The 20,767-nt window shown below is 40.9% G+C and overlaps 1 protein-coding gene and 1 pseudogene across 2 annotated transcripts in view; both read left to right on the forward strand.

Annotated features, from left to right (window-relative positions):
* The window catches only part of ALG9 (ALG9 alpha-1,2-mannosyltransferase), a 106,103-nt gene that overhangs the window by 52,211 nt on the left and 33,125 nt on the right, over positions 1-20,767 (forward strand). The window lies entirely within an intron of this gene.
* LOC308525380 (anaphase-promoting complex subunit 10-like) lies at positions 18,056-18,619 on the forward strand (annotated as a pseudogene). The gene has a single exon. The product of its transcript is annotated as an anaphase-promoting complex subunit 10-like (transcript).

Consider the following 20,767-nt stretch of genomic DNA (forward strand, 5'->3'; position numbering starts at 1 on the left):
TATATTTCTCTGATATATTTAGCATAGTGTTTGATACATTGATTTTCCCACAAATGTTCTTAATTAATGGCTTATGAAATGGATTAGATATAAAGGAACCACTTAAGAGGATTTAAAATCTGCCCGAATCTATCTCTCCTTCCCTACTTTTATTGTTCCCTCACCTGGTTTTTATTTCAGTTGGACCAGGCTCATCTTTGCCTTTTAAGAGAATATAAAATGTTCACAAAGCTAGACTATATGTTCAACCATAAAAGAAATCTCGGTACACTTGAAATTAAGGAAATCATACACATTATGCTTATCTTTAAAAATATCAATAAAATTAGTTAATCTCTAGTTAGACTGATCAAGAGCAAAGACACAAACTACCAATATAAGAAGTTAAAGTGGAAATATCATTATAGAACCTACAGGCATTTGTGTAATATTAAGAAAATATTATGGAATATGGCGGCCGCAGGATGGCAGAGAAGGCGAGAGTGTGACCGAGTAAAGAAGTGAGAGGGGCGTGTGTGGACGTGTGTGGTGTGTGTATGGGTGGGAGAGGGACAGATAGATATCTCAGGAGTCCCAGGGATTGGCAGATCTGGCTCGCCTAGACGGGGAGCCCTTGCTACCCCGCAGGCATCCCCAGGCCGGCTAGGCTTTGGCACGGAAATCATTGCCTTTTCTATTCCAATGACTTTGCTTATCTGAATGACCACACTTATCTTCCTTCTGATACTAGCAACACTCTCTTCTTCTCTGAAATCTTTCCCAACTATAAGTCCATAGTGAGCAATCCTTCTTAAGTCCCTTAAATATTTACCTGCACAGCTCATTTGGCCATTTAATTTTGTTGTCTTATGTTATTGAAATATTTCTGATATATATGTAATATCTTTCCCCATCAGATAGTAACTGCTATAAATAGAATCACTGTACCTTATTCTTTTTGTATTCACTACAGCATCTAGGATAGTGCTGTATATCTACTAGTTAGCCTATAGATAATTTCTTGCTTGAAGGATGAATGTTGATCATCGCTGGGCTAGTGATGTTGACTATAGTCATGTGAAGAAAGCTGACTATAAAATCTCCAGTGGCCTTGCGTATATTTCTTGGACTTTAGGCACTTGTTGTCTCTAATTAGATCTTATTTCCATATTCTTTGCTGCCAGACACGGTTAAATTTGGTTAAGTGGCTCTATATTAGCTATACTCAAAAGGTGAAGTTTTTTTTGGAATACTTATAGGAGTCACCAAAATGCTGGCTGATAAACGCAGGGACAAACAACTCAGATATATCTGCTGAGTATACAGTGGCTATCATTGTGTTCATCCACCTTCCTGTTGAGAGTTTCCCTGCAGGGTTCTCTGAATTTTCTTGCAGGTGGGGGAAGTGCCCTCCAGATCCAGTCCACTCACCTTTGACCCTTTGGAAAATAGAAGAGAGGTTTGATGGCTTATTGTGAATTCTACATGTACTATGATCAGGAATTCATTTGTTTTTAGTTAACTGTTTAAAAAGATATTTGTTGCCCAGGCTGGTGTGGCTCAGTTGGCTTGGCATCATCCCATGCACTGAAAGATTGCTGGTTTGGTTCTCTGTCAAGACACATGCCCAGGTTTCAGGCTCCATTCCCAATGAAGGAGGCAGCCAATCAATGTTTCTTACATCAATGTTTCTCTCTCTCCCTCTTCCTTCCTCTCTCTCTCTAAAAAAAAAGAAAAATCAATAAAAATATATATTTTTAAAATATATTTTATTGATTTTTTACAGAGAGGGAGGGAGAGGGATAGAGAGTCAGAAACATTGATGAGAGAGAAACATCGATCAGCTGCCTCCTGCACATCCCCCACTGGAGATGCACCCGCAACAAGGTACATGCCCTTGACTGGAATCGAACCCAGGACCCTTCAGTCCGCAGGCCGACGCTCAATCCACTGAGCCAAACCAGTTAGGGCAATTAAAATATTTTTTAAAAAGGTTTTGTTTTCCTCTCATGGTAACGGTAATATATATTTATTTATAAAATAATGAAAGCTGTCAATAAGAAAAGCAATCATCTATAATCTCATTAAATACATATTAAGCCATTAGCAGTTTGATGTTTTTCCTTCTACTTTTTTCTCCTATATACATATATAACATATTTATATTTAAACAAAAATCTCAACTATTTTTAAAAATAGTGCCGTAGCCCAGCTGGCATGGCTTAGTGGTTGAGCATCAACCTGTGAATCAGGAGGTCACTGTTCAATTCCCAGTCGGGGCACATGCCCAGGTTGTGTGCTCAATGCCCAGGTTGCAGGCTCAATCCCCAGTGTGGGGTGTGCAGGAGGCAGTCGCAGTTAGGGCAATTAAATCATTTATGTTTCTATCTCTCTCTAACCTCTCTCTTCCTCTTTTAAATAGTGTTGTAGTTTTTAAGAAATGGTGCCAGGATCAAGACTGTAATGGCTAAATAACTTTGCCCAACACAGAGGAAGCCATGCTGTACTACATTTATGCTTGTTACTTCGGGTATCAGTCCTGGTTTTTAAGTCTGGGTTCATTCAAAAAGGCAAAGTAATTATGTTATCTTTCTTTCCTGAGCATGCTAAATAGCAACATTGTTTTTATCTGCCCTTTGTCTCTCACTGATGGGAGAGCCAACCCTTCAGTGCTAAGTGATTTGGGTTTGTCTCCTGTTTCTAGTCTGACTGGTTAACATGTAAGACCTCCTTTATTTCCCTAGCCCCTTTACCTCTGAGTTTATCAGGAATTAGGAAGGAGTGTTTATAAAGGTTCTGTGGTTTCTACTGCATTGTTATAACTATACTAGAGGCCCAGTGCACAAAAATTTGTGCACTCGGGGGGGGGGGGGTTTCCTCAGCCTGGCCTGTGCCCTCTCACAGTCTGGGACCCCTCGGGAGATAACGACCTGCTGGCTTAGGCCTGCTCCCGGATGGCAGAGGGCAGGCCCAATCCCTAGGTGCAGCCCCTGGTCGGGCTCAGAGCAGGGCCGATTGGGGAGTTGGGGCGCCGCCCCGTCATGCACAGAGCAGGGCAGATTGGGAGGTTGTGATGCCACCCTCAGTCACGCTCAGGGTAGGGCCGATTGGGGGGTTGGGGCACCGTCCCCTGTCACATTCAAGGCAGGGTCGATGGGGAGGTTGCGGTGCCACCCCCTGTCACGCACAGAGCAGGGCCAATCGGGGTTGGGACGCTGCCCCCATCACACACAGAGCAGGGCCCATCAGGGGGTTGGGGCACCGCCCTCTATCACCCACAGAGCAGGGCCGATCAGGGGGTTGGGGCACCGCCACTCTCACACTCAGGGCAGGGCCGATGGGGAGGTTATGGCTCTACCCCATCACACACAGAGCAGGGCCCGTGGGGGGGGGGGGGGGGTAGTTGGGGCGCCGCACCCTGTCACACACAGAGCAGGGCTGCTCAGGGGGTTGGGGCCCCGCCCCCTGTCACACACAGAGCTGCAGGGCGATCAGGGGGTTTGGGCGCTGCCCCCTGTCACGCTGATCCCGGGGCCAGGAGGCATATTACCCTTTTACTATATAGGGTAGAGGCCTGGTGCATGGGTGGGGCCAGCTGGTTTGCCCTGAAGGGTGTCCTGGATCAGGGTGGGGGTCCCCACTGGGGTGCCTGGCCAGTCTGGGTGAGGGGCTGAGGAGTGACTGAAGTTCCCAACCGCTCCTTTTTTCTTTCTTTTTTTTATTCTGGGCCAGCTTTAGCTTGAGGCTTGGCTCCAGCTCTTAGGCCTCCCTCCGGTGCTGAAAGTAGGTTTCTGGCCTTTGCTTACAATGTTGTGAATCTGCTGGCTGAAGTCTGGCGGTATTTGTTACAATGTTTCTTAAACTGCCCGCTCAGAGGCCTGCAGCCGCAGGCGGGGAACGTTGGTTTCCTCCGTCACTGAGGCAAGCAAGCCTCATGTTAGTTTCAAGCTGCCTGGCTGCCGGCCGCCATCTTGGCTGACAGTTAATTTGCATATCTCGCTGATTAGCCAATGAAAAGGGTAGCAGTCGTACGCCAATACCATGTTTCTCTTTTATTAGTGTAGACTAGAGGCCCAGTGCATGAAAATTGTGCACGGGTAGGGTCCCTGGCGGCTGCCGGCTGCTGGCCTTCCTTCGTCCATGCTGCCCCCTGGTGGTCAGCACATGTCATGGCGAGTGATCAAACCCCCGGTCAGTCAAACTCCCGAGGGGACACTTTGCATATTAGGCTTTTATATATATTGGTTGCAGAAATACTTTTGCTTTTATATTCTTTCATGGCAAGTATTGAGTAGTTATTGAACATTCCATTATTGAGCAGGTAACATTTTTACACTGATACATGCCAAGATTTTCGGCCAGAATCAAGGTCTGAATTTAGAAGATACGTTTTGTTGACCTTGCAAAAGACCTCAAGTTTGCTTGTGGAAGTGGTGTTGGAAGGCTTGCAGCTTGTGAACTAGTGAAAGGGTTCTTTGAAATATGACATAAAGTTATAATACCAAAAAGGATGGATGTGGCTCTTAATACACAGTGAACTGAAGAAGCTGGGAGGTCTTTGAGTTGTTTTTACATGCACTTTGCATATTCTCATGTTGAAGGGTTCAACTGTGCAGTTTTCTGGATTCACTCGTTTTTCTTGTGGATAAAATGATAGATAAGCAAATGCATATATTGAATTGTGCTCAAATTGTTCCCTAATACATCAGTTGGCATTAGAACAAATTGCATTTTCAAAACGTGGTACAACAAAACTGACTGTATATTCAGGCACAGCTTTCCATATCTTGTTCTTCCTTATCCTTTAAGTCCTTTTACCATTTAATCAGTGGAAAGAATTATGGACTTGGAAGAGAACTTAAGATATTATAAAATCTATGATCTCTTCATTTTATGGGTGAGGAACCTGAGTCTCGGAGAGGTTGTAACATGACAAAGGTTAGTCCTAGAATAAGAAGCTTGCTTTCAGGATTCCCCAATATTCTTTTCATACCTCCTCTGACTTCCGGAGCCACTCACAGTTTATATCATATGTTATGTCACTTGGATATATGTGCTCATGCCATGGTTAATCATTCTTTGATAACTGAATAGACCTTAAGGGGCTGAACGTTACTTTTTTAAAAAGTTACTTTACAGCCCTAACCGGTTTGGCTCAGTGGATAGAGCGTCAGCCTGCGGACTGAAAGGTCCCAGGTTCAATTCCGGTCAAGGGCATGTACCTTGGTTGCGGGGCACATCCCCAGTAGGAGGTGTGCAGGAGGCAGCTGATCCATGTTTCTCTCTCATCAATACTTCTAACTCTCTATCCCTCTCCTTTCCTCTCTGTAAAAAATCAATAAAATACATTTTTTAAAAAGTTACTTTACATTTCTAGAGCTCTGATATATATATATATATATATATATATATATATATATATATATATGCCAGGTACTATATGTAATAATTATTTTCTTCATCAATTAGTAAAAGTGATCAGGATCCACTCCCTTTTTTTTTTTTCCTCTCTCTTTTAATGCTTTCTCCTATCCTTTTTATAAGTCCTTATTGGAGGAGAAAATAAATTGCTCTATAGTTTTACTAATTGTTCTCAGCCTTGAGTATCAAAGCAGCAGATTCAGATTGCTATAATATGTGCAGTAGAATAAGATTGGAATTCACTAAGAATGTAAGTGAATGCTATTCAAAATGCTTCTTTGAAATAATTCCCTAGTATCTATTGTGTTTCCATTTAGAAATCAAATCATGTTCCCATGATGTTCCACTGAATGGCCAAAAAATTTTACCTGTAAGTTTACATTGTTACTGTGATGTAAATTTTGTGAATTTAAAGATTTCATTGACAAATATATGTTTAGCAAGGCTAAATAGGAGAGAGTAAAACTATAAGACAGACTGTGCTACTTTTTAAAATTTAATTGGACTATATATAAAAAAAGAAATGAAAAGCCAGGAAAATAGTTGAAATCTTCTCTATCAAATGTTTCCTCCTAGGCCCAAGTGTTCTATTTCAGAAAAAGGAAATACCATAGGAGAAAACTGATGGCCAGAAAAATGATGTAGTGGCAAGAGCACTGGGTTGGGAGTCAGGAGAACCTGTGATTCTTTAAGCGAATTGAGTGAAGTGTGTTTTCTTATGACTTTGTGAGCTTCCAAGACCCTTGAAATAGCTTTATATCTCTCTTCAATGTATTGTAATTACACCTGAAATCCAGTTGCAGTGTTTAGATTTTATCTTATTTCATTACCTGTTTTCTAATCAAATATTTTATGGTGGCAAAGCTTATTTTGAGACATGATTGCTGGGCCATGGGACCTAATGACCAGAGGTGGAAGTCTAAATGCTGCTTCTGTCCCAAAGAGATGGGCGTCTTTTAGGTGAGCACTGTGCTGTGTCATGCTCCCTGAGTGTGGTGTTGATGTTGGAGAGCTGAGAAGATATCACTGCACAGTCCTGGCCAGGCAGAATCTCTGTAACAGCTGGTGAGGAACACCTGCACGAATATTCATTATTGCCCCACTCCCCTTGCCCCACTCCTCTCCCAACAAAATGTTCACCTTTGAGTATTGATGTATTGACCTCTGTAGCAGGCCTTTCTTTTGTTTTTTAGAATGTGTTTTTTTTATTTACCTCTGAGGTGATATAAAATTGTCATCCTTAACAGACATTTATTGATGAGATGTAAACAATGTTTTGTCGGTGATCAAATTAGTTTGAATTTCCCCACCGCTGCCTTTTTTCTTGTGGTTTGGAGGTGCTGATTTGTTCTTCTCCAGAGCTTCTAGTGGGCTGTTAGAAACTGAAAAAAGTCACATTTCTTTCAAAATGAGTCCTAAATGCCTGTATTTTACACCATGGCATATTTTTAGCTTCGACAGCTGGTTGATATGTAGCCTGTGACTAATGAAATGAAACACATTTTTGTTTCATGATCATGTGTTAATGTTACCCTACAATTTTGTTATTTTTGATGTAAGAAAGTAATTAAATCTGAAGATGTAAAAAATGAGCTCTTTGGTTACGCTTTAAGGCAGATTTAATCAAGTCTTTTGAATTGTAGATGAGGTGGTTATGGCATGTGGTCTCTGAGTTTGCACTGTGAGATGTTGATAAAACTGAGAGAAGAAACTTTTCTTTCTGACTCTAACTCTTCGACCGAAGGGGCAGTAGTCACTCGTGTTACCAGGGAGTCAAACAGAAATGTCAAACTGAAGATAGTCGCAGTAAAACAGTATATTTAGCATTATCAGATTTTGTGAGGAAAAATTTGTATCTGTAGAGAAAAAAGCCTGGAACATATGCTAACAGGTTAATGGTGGTTTTCTTTGGATGGTAAGATTATTGTTGACTTTTAAAATGCATTTTTAAGGTCATATTTTACTTTCATTATTAAAAAAAAATAACCACAATAAGGGCTACAAATAGCAAATCTTTGAAACGATCAAGAAGCCTTTGGTGTGCTTTGCAAACTACACTGAGCATGCTGCCATTGACCTCTGGTTTCCTGTCTTTGAGGACAAGAACTTCAACTTTAAATTGGGAGATAGAGTCTCTGTTATTTCAGTCATATCTAAGCCTACTTTTGCTGCTCTTTCTGCAAACTAGATCTAGATTGTTTCAAGTAAATGAATGTGGTTTACCTACCAAGCTATGAGGAAAATTTGTTTTTAAACCTAGAAGTTAAAGAGGATGTTGCTGTGGCAAATAGACTATTCAGGAGAGGAGTTTAAGAATTAAATGAAAATTTAAAATAGACTATTCAGGAGAGGAGTTTAAGAATTAAATGAAAATTTAAATAAAGTTAAATAATTTGCCTATTGTTGAGGTTTGGACAAAAGGCCTGTCTACTCAGTAAGTGTGCCAGAAACGACGACCTGTTGGCAGGGGCATTCCCAGCAGTGCTGGGTCGCTGGCTTAAAAAGACAGTGATCTGTATATTCTGTCAGCACAGTATCATTTACCTCCAATCTTTGGGCCTCTTTTATTCTTAATCATTTTTAAATGTTTCTGTTTCTGTTCCTTTGTTGGTTTATCCATCCACCCATTCATTTAAAGTCAGGAACTTTTTATTGGTCCTGGCTATGTGCTGAAAATACAAAGGTGGCAAAAAGCATAGTCTCCAGTCATTTAAGAAAAGTCTCTAGCAAGAAAAATAATCATGGCAAAAATAAGGGAATTGGGGCCCGGCTGGCGTGACCCAGTGGTTGAGCATCACGACCTATGAACCAGGAGGTCAAGGTTTGATTCCCGGCCAGGGCACAGGCCTGGGTTGCAGGCTCGATCCCCAATGTGGGGCGTGCAGGAGGCAGCCATCAATAATTCTCTCTCATCATTGATGTTTCTATCTCTCCCTCTCCCTTCCTCTCTGAAATCAATAAAAATATATAAAAAAATGGAATTGGGAGAAATAGAAACAATGTAAGAAAATGAAAAAAATTTTTAAACTTTTATAATTAATGTTCTCTGATAGGACAAAAAAAAAGTTTGGGACCATAAGACAAAAACATATGCTTTGAAAGGGAACAATTGGAAAATAAGAGCTCCTAGAAATTAATAATAAGATAATGTAGATTTAAAAAAATTAATAGAATGATTAGAGGATAAAATTGAGGAAATCTTCCATACCATAGTAATACAAAACAAAGAGGTAGGAAATAGGAACAGGAGAAAGGATCAGAGGAATCAGCATCTAGCTAATAGGAGGTTCAGCAGGAGAGAACAAATGAAATGGAGGAGAGAAAATGCCAGTCTGTGAAAACTTCCCCAGAACGAAGGACACCACTTTTAAGATTGGAGGAGCCCACAAAATGTGTACGATCCATGAGAAATGATGCGTACCAAGATGTACCAAATACCAAGAGCAGTTCGTGTGTATTATTATTTCATCATTGAAAAACCAAAAAGTACCAGGAGAAAAAGCTGGAATAGTTGCCACTAGGAAGTGGGACCAGGGAATAAGGAGGGTGCTGCTATTTTTCGTAATAAACTTATATTGTGTAAGTTTTGAACTATGCAAATATATTCTTATGATAAACCTAAACATAAATTTAGAAAGGGACACGATTGCCCTCAGAGTCCAGTAGGAGCAGCAGTTCTAAAATACTCAAGAATGTAGTGAGTGCTAGCTACGCTGTGGGGGCACCGAGGAAATGGGAAGGGCTCTCCGACGCTCAGTTTGGGGACAGCTTCACATAGGTGGTGGCATAGGATCTGGGTGTTGGAGGAGGATTAAGAGTTCTCTGGCAGAGGAAGCGGAAATTCACATTCCTGTCAAAGGGAACCACATGCACAAAGGCTTGAAGTAGGGAAGAACATTGGGTATTTACGGGAAAATAAATGGTTTGAGGTTTCTAGATTTTAGTTAATTGGGCAGAACATTTTTCAATTCTTTCCTATTTCATTTCTTCTAATATATTTATGTATGTGATCATGTTCTTTGCTAAGTTATACCTTAAGGACAAGGGTGTCTTTAATCATTGAAACCTCCACAGTACCTAATATAGGGCTTATACAGAGCAGTTTTTAAAATTTTTAACTAAAATAGCCCTTCATTCACTCTTCTCGAACTCAAAAGAGGCCCCCCCAAACCCTGATAATAGTGGAAATTTAGACTGATTAGGACTAAGCTCTATCATTCTTCAAGGTCTAGATATATTGCAGTTAGAGTACTAGGTTCCAAGCTCCTGGAGCACGGGGCTCATGCCCTTTCCATCCCATCACCCACATGGCCCAGCACTGGACAGACAGCAATTGAGTGAACCCTTTCAGTCTTCAGAAACAGATCCCAGATGGAAAGAAATACTTACCTCTCCTGCTTCCTCTTGTTTTAATTTGATCCTTAAATTACCCAACGCCCTGGTATCTGTAGCTATCTCTGCCTACCATTACTAGGGGATATAACTAGATAGGTTTATGTTACCTACCAAGATGCCAACCCACTAAAGACGTTCATATTATTTATTGCCTTAATATCACAGCATTAACTACAAGATGGGTTAGCAATTTATTTTTTAGAAAACAATATTGATATCTCTTTTGATTGATCTTTTTCTATTTTTCTTCAAGTCTCATCAGCATGTTCAGTCTTCTCAATTTCAACTCTCATTTTCAAGGGTTTTCATGAGGATTTCATATGAGTTTTGCTATTTAGTTTATATTATTTGAGTTTGTTTTGAGAAATACATATACCCTTTTATTACAGACACAAGCTATCCAGTTTTAGTTACACATACCATCCCCCTAAATCTTGAGCTCCTTGATGCCTTTTTTAATTTTTATTTTAAAAACTTTTTATTTTGAGCCGAAACAGGTTTGGCTCAGTGGATAGAGCGTCGGCCTGCGGACTGAAAGGTCCCGGGTTCGATTCCGGTCAAGGGCATGTACCTGGGTTGCGGGCACATCCCCAGTAGGGGGTGTGCAGGAGGCAGCTGATCGATGTTTCTCTCTCATCGATGTTTCCAACTCTCTATCTCTCTCCCTTCCTCTCTGTAAAAAATCAATAAAATATATTTTAAAAAAATAAATAAATAAATAAAAACTTTTTATTTTGAGACCCTGGCCAGGTAGCTTATGTTGGTCAGAGTATCATCCTGATATGCCAAGGTTACAGGTTCAATACACGGTCAGGGCACATACAAAAATCAACCAATGAATGCATAAATTAGTGGAACAACAAGTTGATATCTCTCTCTCCTCCCCTCTCTCTTTATATTATCATAAGGAAAAAAACAACTTTTTATTTTGAAAAAAAAGGTTCACAAGAAGTTACAAAGATAGTACAGAGGTTACATGTACTCTTCATCCAGTTTCTCCCAATGTAACTATAGTTAATTCCAAAACCAGGAAATTGACATTAGTATAATTCAATTATACTTTCCCACGGTTGCAGCCTCGACACCCCCCACCCCTTGCTCCTTTGGCCACAGCTCTGCAGAGCACAGGCCTGGCCCTCCCGTCTCTGCAGGACCCCCTCCTAGGGCCATTTTATCACATGTATAGACTAATGGAACCGCCACTGCAATGAAGGTGCAGAACTTTTCATCACCACAGAGATCTCTTTGTGCTACTCCTTTAGTGTTACACCCACCTTCAGCACCCCTAATCCTTGGCAACCGCTAATTTGTTCTCCATGTCTATAATTCCATTATTCCAAGATTTTTTATAAATAGAATTATATAGTGTGTTACTTTTGAGATTGCTTTTTCCTTCAGCATAATGCCCTTGAGATACATACAAGTTTTGTGATCAATAGTTTGTTCCTTTCTATTTCTGAGTTGTTTTCCATGTTATACAATTTGGGATAAATACCACAGTAGGTTTAACCATTCACTTATTGAAAGACAATTTGGCTCTTACAAATAAAGCTGTTATAAGTCTTTTGTGTGGATATACCTTTTCTTTTCTCTGAAATAAATATCCAGGAATGTAATTGTTGATAGTAATATGATAGGTATATGTCTAGTTTTTTTAAGAAACTGCTAAACTGTTTTCCAAATGGCTGTACCATCAAGCAAAGTGTAGCTATCTTAACCCTCTTTACCATCCTTTTTATAATAGTTTTAAATATATCATCTATATATATTGACAACTACATCATAATGTGTTATAATTTTTGCTTTAACATTTAAACTTAATTTAGAAAACTCGAGAAAGAAAATCTATTGTTTTTATCCATATCCTTACTTTTTTATTGTTCTTTCTCTCTTCCTAATGTTCCATGATTCCTTCTTGTATTATTTTCTTTCTATTTCAAAAATTCTTATAGCCATTCTTTCAGGGTAGGTCTGCTAGCAACAAATTTTCTTTCATCTGAGATTGTCTTAATTTCCCCTTCATTCCTAAAGAATTATTTTCTTTTGGATATGGAGTTCTAGGTTGACAGTTCTTTTCTTTCAGCACTTGAAAAATATTGTGCCCCTTCCTCTGGCCTCCATGCTTTTTGATGAGAACTCTGCTGTCATCCTAAATGTTTTTCCCTTAGAGGCAAGGTGTCATTTTTCTCTGGCTGCTTTCAGGATATATATTTTTTGTCTTTAGTTTTCAAAAGTTGAATTATAATACATCTTGGAATGAATTTCTTTGAGTTCAGCCTGCGTGGGGTTCACTCAGCTTCTTGATTCCATAAGTTGAAGTGTCTTGCCAAATTTGGGGAGCTTTCAGCCACTATTTCAGCCCTGCCCTCTCTCTCTCTCTTGCTTCCTGGGACTCAATGACATGAATGTTAGATCTTTTGTTTCCTTTTGTTACCGTTCCACCAGCCTCCTTCCATATTTTTCCAGTTCTTTTTCTTTATGTTATTCAGGTTGTGTAATTTTATTAATGTTTTCCAGTTCACTGATTCTTTCCTCTGGTACCTGCTTTCTGCTGTTGAGCACATCTGCTGAGTGTTTTTATTTCAGTTCTGACCTTTTCATTTCTAAAATTTCCATTTGGCTCTTCTCATATTTCTTTGCTGAGATTTTCTGGTTTTTTTGTTTGAAGCATGTTTGTAATTGCTCATTGAAGTGTTTTTTTTTTTTTTTTATCATGGTTGCTTTAAAATCTTTGTTAGATAATTCTAATATTTCTATCCTCTCTGTTGGCATCTGTTTGTTATCATTTGTCAGGCAAGTTGAGATCCTCCTGGTTCTTGCTATGATGAGTGAGGTTTCATTGAAACCTGGACATTCTGGGTATTATGTTATTAGACTCTGGATCTTATTAAGTCTTTTCTGCTTTAGCTGACCTCTCTAATCCTACACTGGTGGGGGAAAGGGAGGGTTTCCTTGTGACTGCCAGATGGGAATGGAAGTCCAGATTCCTCATGGGCCTCCACTGATACCCAAGGGTGGACAGGGATGTTTGTTACAGCTGGGTGGCAGCAGGAGTTCACCACTAGGCTCTATTGATATCACCTTGACTGAGATGAGCAGCGGGGTGCCTTGTTACTGCTCTTCATGTAGCCTCCACTGATACCATGGTGGGGTGAGACCTCATTACCACTGGACGTAGTGAAAGTCCTGATTCCCCAGTAGGCCTTCTCTGACACCACCTCAGCATGCAGTGCGAAGGGTGCCTCATTGCTGCCAGGTAGAGTGGAAGTCCAGGCTTCCTGTGTGGTTCCCAGTGATGCCATGGGTGGTAGATGGAGGAGGCTTGTTACTGCCCAGCAGGGTTGAAAGTCCTGGTTCCTGCTCCATCTTTTCTGACACTATCCAGGCCAGTGGGAGGGGCCCTGCATTACAGCCTGGTGAAGGTGGAAGTCTAGGCTTTCCATTGGACATTTACTCACAGAGCTGTGAGTGGCTTGACAGTTTTTTTGATGTGTGTGTGGAGGGTGTTTTTAGCTGGTGTATTAGTAAGAATTCTTCAGAGCAACAGGCCAATAGAATGTGTGTGTGTGTGTACACACACATATGAGAGAGAAAGAGATTGATTAATTTTAAGGGACTGATTCACACATCTGAAGGGCAGATAAGTCTGAAATCTGCAGGGTAGGTTGGCAGGCTGAAGACCCAGGTAACAACTGATGTTGCAGCTCGAGTCCAAAGGCAGTCTGTAGGCAGAATTTTCTCTTCCTCAGGTGATCTCACTCTTCTTCTCTTAAGGTCTTCAACTGATTAAATGAGGCCCATCCACATCATGAAGAGTAATCTGCTTTATACAGTTTACTGATTTAAATGTTAATCTCATCTAAAGATACCTGCATAGGCCTGGTGTGGCTCAGTGGTTGAGTGTCAACCTATGAACCAGGAGGTCATTGTTTGATTCCCAGTCAGGGCACATGCTGGGGTTATGAGTTCGATCCCCATTGTGGAGTGTGCAGGAGGCAGCCGATCAATGATTCTCTCTCATCATTGATGTTTCTATCTCTCTCCTTCTCCCTTCCTCTCTGAAGTCAATAAAAATATATTGAAAATAAACAAACAAATAAATAAATAAAAATACCTTCACAGCAACATCTAGTCTGGTGTTTAACCAAATATCTGAGTATTGTGGCCTAGCTAAATTGACATATAATATTAATTATCTCTGCTGGAATGATTATTGTCTAAAAATATTGATCCTTCGTTTGTGAAGGTCCTAGCTGGTCTGCCTTCTTTCCTCTACCTTTTAGAGTCATCTTATGTTTGTTTCAGATATAATATTCAGGGTTTTTAGCTGGACTTAGCAGGATGAGTATGGAAAAGTGCCTGCTCTTGCCTTTTATGTCTTGCTTTCTTTTAATATATCAGATTAAATGCTTCATTGATATTTGAGGCCATAGGTTTTTATTTCTAAACCCCTTCTCTGTATTATCATGAAAATTATTTCATTTTTCCTTCTGTGTGTGTGTTTGTTTGTTTTTAATATTGTATCTTTTAGCCTAGAGAGTCTCATTTTATGATTTTCATCTGGATGGTTTATTTTCTCCCCTTTCATGTTTTACTTTAAATTTTTTTTATTTAGTTGGAAGTTTCTCTAAGCATGTTCACTCTGGTCTTGGGATACATTTGGATCCTTGCCGGTCTATCCTATCTAATAAAAGAGAAACATGGTAATTAGCGTACGATTGCTACCCTTCCCATTGGCTAATCAGGGCGATATGCAAATTAACTGCCAGCCAAGATGGCGGCCAGCAGCCAGGCAGCTGGAAGCGAACATGAGGCTTGCTTGCTTTAGTGACGGAGGACTCCAACGTTCCCTGCCTGCCGCTGCCGGCCTCTGAGCTGCAACTCTAAGCAACTATGTTACAAATATAGAAGCTAAACAAAACCCCAGAAACCTGCCTTAGTCGCTGGGCTTCAGCCAGCAGGATCGCAACATTGTTTCAAATACAGAAGGTAAACAAAGGCCAGAAATCTGCTTTCAGCAGCGGAGGCCTAAGAGCTGGAGCCTCAGAGCTAAAGCTGGCCCAGAATAAAAAAGAAAGAAAGAAAGAAAGGAGCGGTTGGGAGCTTCAGCCACCCGCCAGCCTGAAAACAGCCCTCAGCCCCTCACCCAGACTGGCCAGGCACCCAAGTGGGACCCCCACCCTGATCCAGGACACCCTTCAGGGCAAACCAGCTGGCCCCCACACGTGTACCAGGCCTCTACCCTATATAGTAAAAGGGTAATATGCCTCCCAGCACCAGGATCAGCGGAGCCAGGAGGCCTCCTGGCATTGGGATCAGCGTAACGGGGCAGCGCCCAAACCCCCTGATCGCCCTGCTCTGTGTGTGACAGGGGGCGGGGCCACAACCTCCCTATCCACCCTGCTCTGTTCGTGACAGGGGAAGGCACCCCAACCCCCTGATCAGCCCTACTCTGTGACTGATAGCGGGGAGCTCCCCAACCCCCTGACCGGCCCTGCTCTGTGTGTGACAGGGTGCTGTGCCCCCCCCCCCCCATGGGCCCTGCTCTGTGTGTGACGGGGTAGAGCCATAACCTCCCCATCAGCCCTGCCCCGAGTGTGAGAGTGGCGGTGCCCCAACCCCCTGATCAGCCCTGCTCTGTGGGTGATAGAGGGTGGCGCCGCAACCCCCCCACCCCACGGGCCCTGCTCTGTGTGTGATGGGGTAGAGCCATAACCTCCCCATCGGCCCTGCCCTGAGTGTGACAGTGGCGGTGCCCCAACCCCCTGATCCACCCTACTCTGTGAGTGACAGGGGGGAGCTCCCCAACCCCCTGATTGACCCTGCTCTCTGCGTGACAGGGTATGGAGCCCCAACCCCCCTGATGGTCCCTGCTCAGTGCGTGACAGGCAGCAGCGCCCCAACCCCCTGATCGGCCCTGCTCTGTGTGTGACAAGGGGTGGCGCTGCAACCTCCCCATCGACCCTGCCTTGAGTGTGTGGCAGGGGGCGGTGCCCCAACCCCCCAATCGGCCCTACCCTGAGCGTGACTGAGGGTGGCATCACAACCTCCCAATCCGACTTACTCTGTGCATGACGGGGTGGCGCCCCAACTCCCCAATGGGCCCTGCTCTGAGCCCGACCAGGGGCTGCACCTAGGGATTGGGCCTGCCCTTTGCCACCCGGGAGCAGGGCTAAGCCAGCAGGTCGTTGTCTCCCAAGGGGTCCCAGACTGCGAGAGGGCACAGGCCTGGCTGAGGACACCCCCCCCCCCCCCCGAGTGCACAAATTTTTGTGCACCGGACCTCTAGTAAGATATAATCCAGAAAAACTGTCCTAAGATTTGACACTATTGTTTATACTTTACTGCTCACTTTTATTATCTTCTCTTACAAAGTTCCAACCTTTAACTTGAAAAAGAAAAGGAAATACCAGTTCTTTGCTTCAAAGACATTCCGTTTCCTACCTTAGACCTCAAAATAACTTGAGAGACTTTCTTCTGTCATTTGTTTCTAAGGTGAATTGTCAGTGTTTAGTGTTTGGCAGATTTGTGTTTAGCTGTTCCCTACCAAGTTTAATATATTGGGGGGAGATGGAATACTTTTCTCCTAGCTATTTCAGGTCTGTTTTTACACAGATGCTTCTCCACTCCCCAGTCGGGGTCATTTATATAAACTCTGATTCAAAGCCTGGGAGCCACAGCCTGCCTCACGTAATTTAGCCTCTTCCACTAGCCTGTCTGTTTCACTCACACCTGTGAGTCTTTACAAAGGTAGTTTGCTATTCCAATAATGCCATTCTTTTCTGCTATCTTTCCTCCAGGTAGTCTATCAAACCACTTTTCAGACTAAAGATCTTGTTTTCTATGGGAGTTCCCTGCAGATTGAGCAAAGGAGAGCTACTGATATTTTTATTTTTTTTACTACAACACAATTTTCCCATGCCCAATCTCCCAATAATTATGCACTATCCATTTCCCTTAAAAAAGTCCAATTAGCTCAGCCAGTGTAGCGTCGACCCAGGAACCAAGAGGTTCGATTCCTGGCCAGGGTATATGCTAGGGTTTCAGACTTGATCCCCAATAGGGGGCATGCAGGAGGCAGCTGATCGATGATGTTTTTCTTTCATCGCTGTTTCTATCTCTCTATCTCTCTCCCTTCCTCTCTCTCTAAAAAAAAATCAACAAAAACATATTTTTAAGAAGTCCAATTAATTTTTTTAAAAATCCATACTCTTACCACATGTAAGATAACCAACCCTCAGTTACCTATGTTAATAAAAGAAATAGTACACAAATAACCCCTACTTCTGAATACATTTTTTTTTAATACTTTAATATGGAATATTTTGGGATTTTGCAGAATTTCAAATAAGTTAACAAAGTTACCCATTGAAACCCAACATAAGATTCATCAGAAAATTAGTCACCTTCTTCAATCCATTTCCATAGGTTGATGCAAATAGTAACCAGGGTAGAGCTTCATCTACTGAATTTATACTTTTTTGAGTGATGAGAATAACTGTGGAAGGTTTGACTTTAAAAATCATTCTCTCTTCCTGCCTGACTGGGGTGGCTCAGTGGTTGAGCATTGACCCATGAACCAGAAGGTCACGGTTTGATTCCTGGTCAGGGCACATGCCTGGGTTGTGGGCTGGATCCCCAGTAGGGGGCATGCAGGAGGCAGTCAATTGATGATTCTCTCTCATTATTGATGTTTCTATCTTTCTGTCCCCCTCTCTCTCTGAAATCAATAAAAACATATAAAATATTTAAAAAATCATTCTCTCTTCTTATATCACAAAATATGTACCAGAAACTGGTCATAATGTCAATTGATTAAGTAGAGAAAATTATAATAGCGAAAGATTTTGTGAGCATGTTTTGCCTACTCTGGATGATCAAAAATTAATTTCCTGTTACTTTGTGTTTATACTTTGACATAATTGCTTTATTTTATTGGGTAAATGCCACTTAAAGTTTATTCATCTGATATTGTCCATCTTTGGTAGTAAGCTCCTTAAAGGGCAGGTATCTACTAGTTATATGTCTGTCTGCTTCTGGTTCTTTTTTAAGTTATAATGAAAATATAATAACTTTAAAGAAAAAATTTGACAAAACAGTTTATAGCTTTTTGTACACATGGTTTGACTTAACTGTAAAGCACAAATACGGTCATTGGGAAGCTGAGCGATTCAAAGAAGCTAAGGGGAGTGGCGCGGAGCTGCTGCAGGGAACCCTGAAAACCTTGACCTGCAGCAAACTCGGTCTGAAAGCGAATATTTTAAAAATGACCACACCAAACAAGACACCTCCTGGTGCTGACCCTCAGCAGGTGGGAAGAACTGGAGCAGTATGGGAAATTGGGTCACAAGTTGTTTGGTCACTCTCGTCTTGCAAACCAGGATTTGGAGTAGATCAATTATGAGGTGACAATCTAGAAACTTACTGGCAAGCAGATGGCTCCCAGCCTCATTTAGTGAACATCCAATTCAGAAGAAAAACAATGGTGAAAACATTATGTATTTATGTGGACTACAAATCTGATAAAAGCTATAGTACAAGCAAGATCTCAGTCAGAGTAGGAAATAATTCCCACAACCTTCAAGAAATTCGGCAACTTGAACTTGTGGAACCAAGTGGCTGGATTCACGTTCCTTTAACTCATAACCATAAGAAACCAACTCCCACATTCATGATACAGATTGCTGTGCTAGCCAATCATCAAAATGGAAGAGACACTCACACGAGACAAATTAAAATATATACACCAGTAGAAGAGAGCTCCATTCATAAATTTCCTAGATGTACAACTATTGATTTCATGAGGCATCGTTCAATAAGGTGACCTGGAAACAGAACAAAAGTCGTTAAACATATCTTTGTTTTCTCTGGTCATCAAGTAAGTAAATAAACAAACAAATAAAAACAAGGTAGAAATACTCTGAAAGTTGTGTGATTTATTTTTCTTTTGTTTCCTAATTTTGTACTTAATAAGCTTTTCTTAATGATGATAGTGATAGTGACTTTAGTTCTAAAAATGAATGAATTTTATTTTGTATTATAGATGTATTCTTAAACTATTTTATGTAAACTGATATTTTGAAAATCAAAATTGTAAAAGAAACTCTGAATTTGCTGTTGTAAGACAACAGAAATTAAGCAATCTCCCATGATTTCTCAGTTTTCTACATATGCATTTTGTATACTGTAGTTTTATTTATATTGAAATATATGTTTAAGAACTGAGAGCTGTAGATTTAGCTTCTCTGTGTGGCAATACTGGCATCCTGTATGTTCACTTCCATGTACTGATTTAACAAGGAAGGTAGATAGCTTCCATTTATTTGACACTTCGATCAATTGGATGTGGCTTAGGGGAGCCCCAGGTTGAAAGCATGACAAGATTGCATTCAGGGACAGTGAGAGACCAATGATTAGTGATGTCTAACAGGAGCAGTAGGAAGGGAAACAACTAAGTTTTCGGTGTGTCACCACCCAACCTCAGGATAGGTCTATGTAATGATTCTAGGCTCTCCGGGTCAGACATGTGACTTGTTCTCAAATCATGCATTTTACATTGTTAAAACACTTGGAAGTGAAGAAGCTCTGTAAAAATTTAACATTTTTCAGACATGGAAACCCACACAATTTCTCTAACCTTTTCTATATTTAATAGTGTCAGAATAACGATAATATCTGTGCTTTAAATAGCTCCTTGAAATCAGCAAGTTCATAGAACCGAATGATCTTACTTTCTTTTACCTTTGCCATTTTAGACAAATATGTATATTCAACAATGTTCAGTGCTTCAACTAAGACAGACTTTCTAATTGCCCACATCTCGGCACTATAAAAAGGCAGTTTCTATGTATTTACCTCTAGTTCAGGGATGTGTATGTGGTATCATATCTAATGATGAGCAGCAGTAGCTTTGAGAAAAGGAGAATCAGCAATGTGAATTATATTTACAATTGTGATGAAATTATTTTCTCTACAATGAGAGAGATTTTAGTGGTTTGCAGTCCAAACCCTTTGGAGAGATGGTAAAACCTCTGAAGTTAGGTTAAGTGACTTGCCTTAATCATCGAGCTAGAACTAGAGGCAGAGTATTTAGAGATCCTATATTTTTTAATGAGTTTATTATTATTTTTTGTTGTTGTTAATCTTCATTGGAGGATTTTTTCCCCATTGATTTTTTTTTGAGAGGGAATAAAAGGGGTGGGAGAGAGAAACAGATGTGAGAGAGACACAAAATTGGTTGCTTCCTGTGGGCCAGAGATGGAACCTGCAACCCAGCCATGCGCCTTTGACTGGGAATCGAACCTGCAACCCTCTGGTGCACAGGCTGGTGCTCTAACGACTGAGACATGCTGGCCAGGATCCTATTTCTTGATGCAAATGGTAACCTTAGATATATTTAAACAAAAAGAATGCTTAAATGGAAGCAGAGTGTTCAGAACATTATTCTGCTTTTTTGTTCATGTTATTTCATAGGTTAGTTATTTTGCTGGCTGATACAATTCACATCCAAACACAGTAGGGTACAAATACAGTAGGATTTCTTTTTATATTTGTATTTTCATAATAAAAGATTGTGGCTGATATGGAGTCAAAAGATAACTTCTCAGAGAAATTCTTTACATGCAGAAAGTTCTGCAAGCTTGCAGGACTTAATTGTATCTAACATCTTGTCTAAAAATTGGGAATAAACAAGAAATATCCATGTGGAAATTTGGTTTGCCTTAAAATGTTACTCTTCTGTTCATTTTCTGTGCTTTTTGGATTCTCTATTCCCCTTGCTATGGGAGTTATATATTCTGATCACAGTAGTGGGACCCAAGAATAATTGTTTAAACTGATTTCTCTAGGCAGCACTCATCCTTTAATTTTTCATCCTATAAAATATTAAAGTAAGTTAAGTCTTGTTATGGTGAATTAGTAGTTGATTTACTGGAGTTTTGAACTCATTTTGCCAGAGATTTTTAAAATAGAT

Source organism: Myotis nattereri, assembly GCF_964212035.1.
Source record: "Myotis nattereri genome assembly, chromosome: 9".
Taxonomy (NCBI): domain Eukaryota; kingdom Metazoa; phylum Chordata; class Mammalia; order Chiroptera; family Vespertilionidae; genus Myotis; species Myotis nattereri.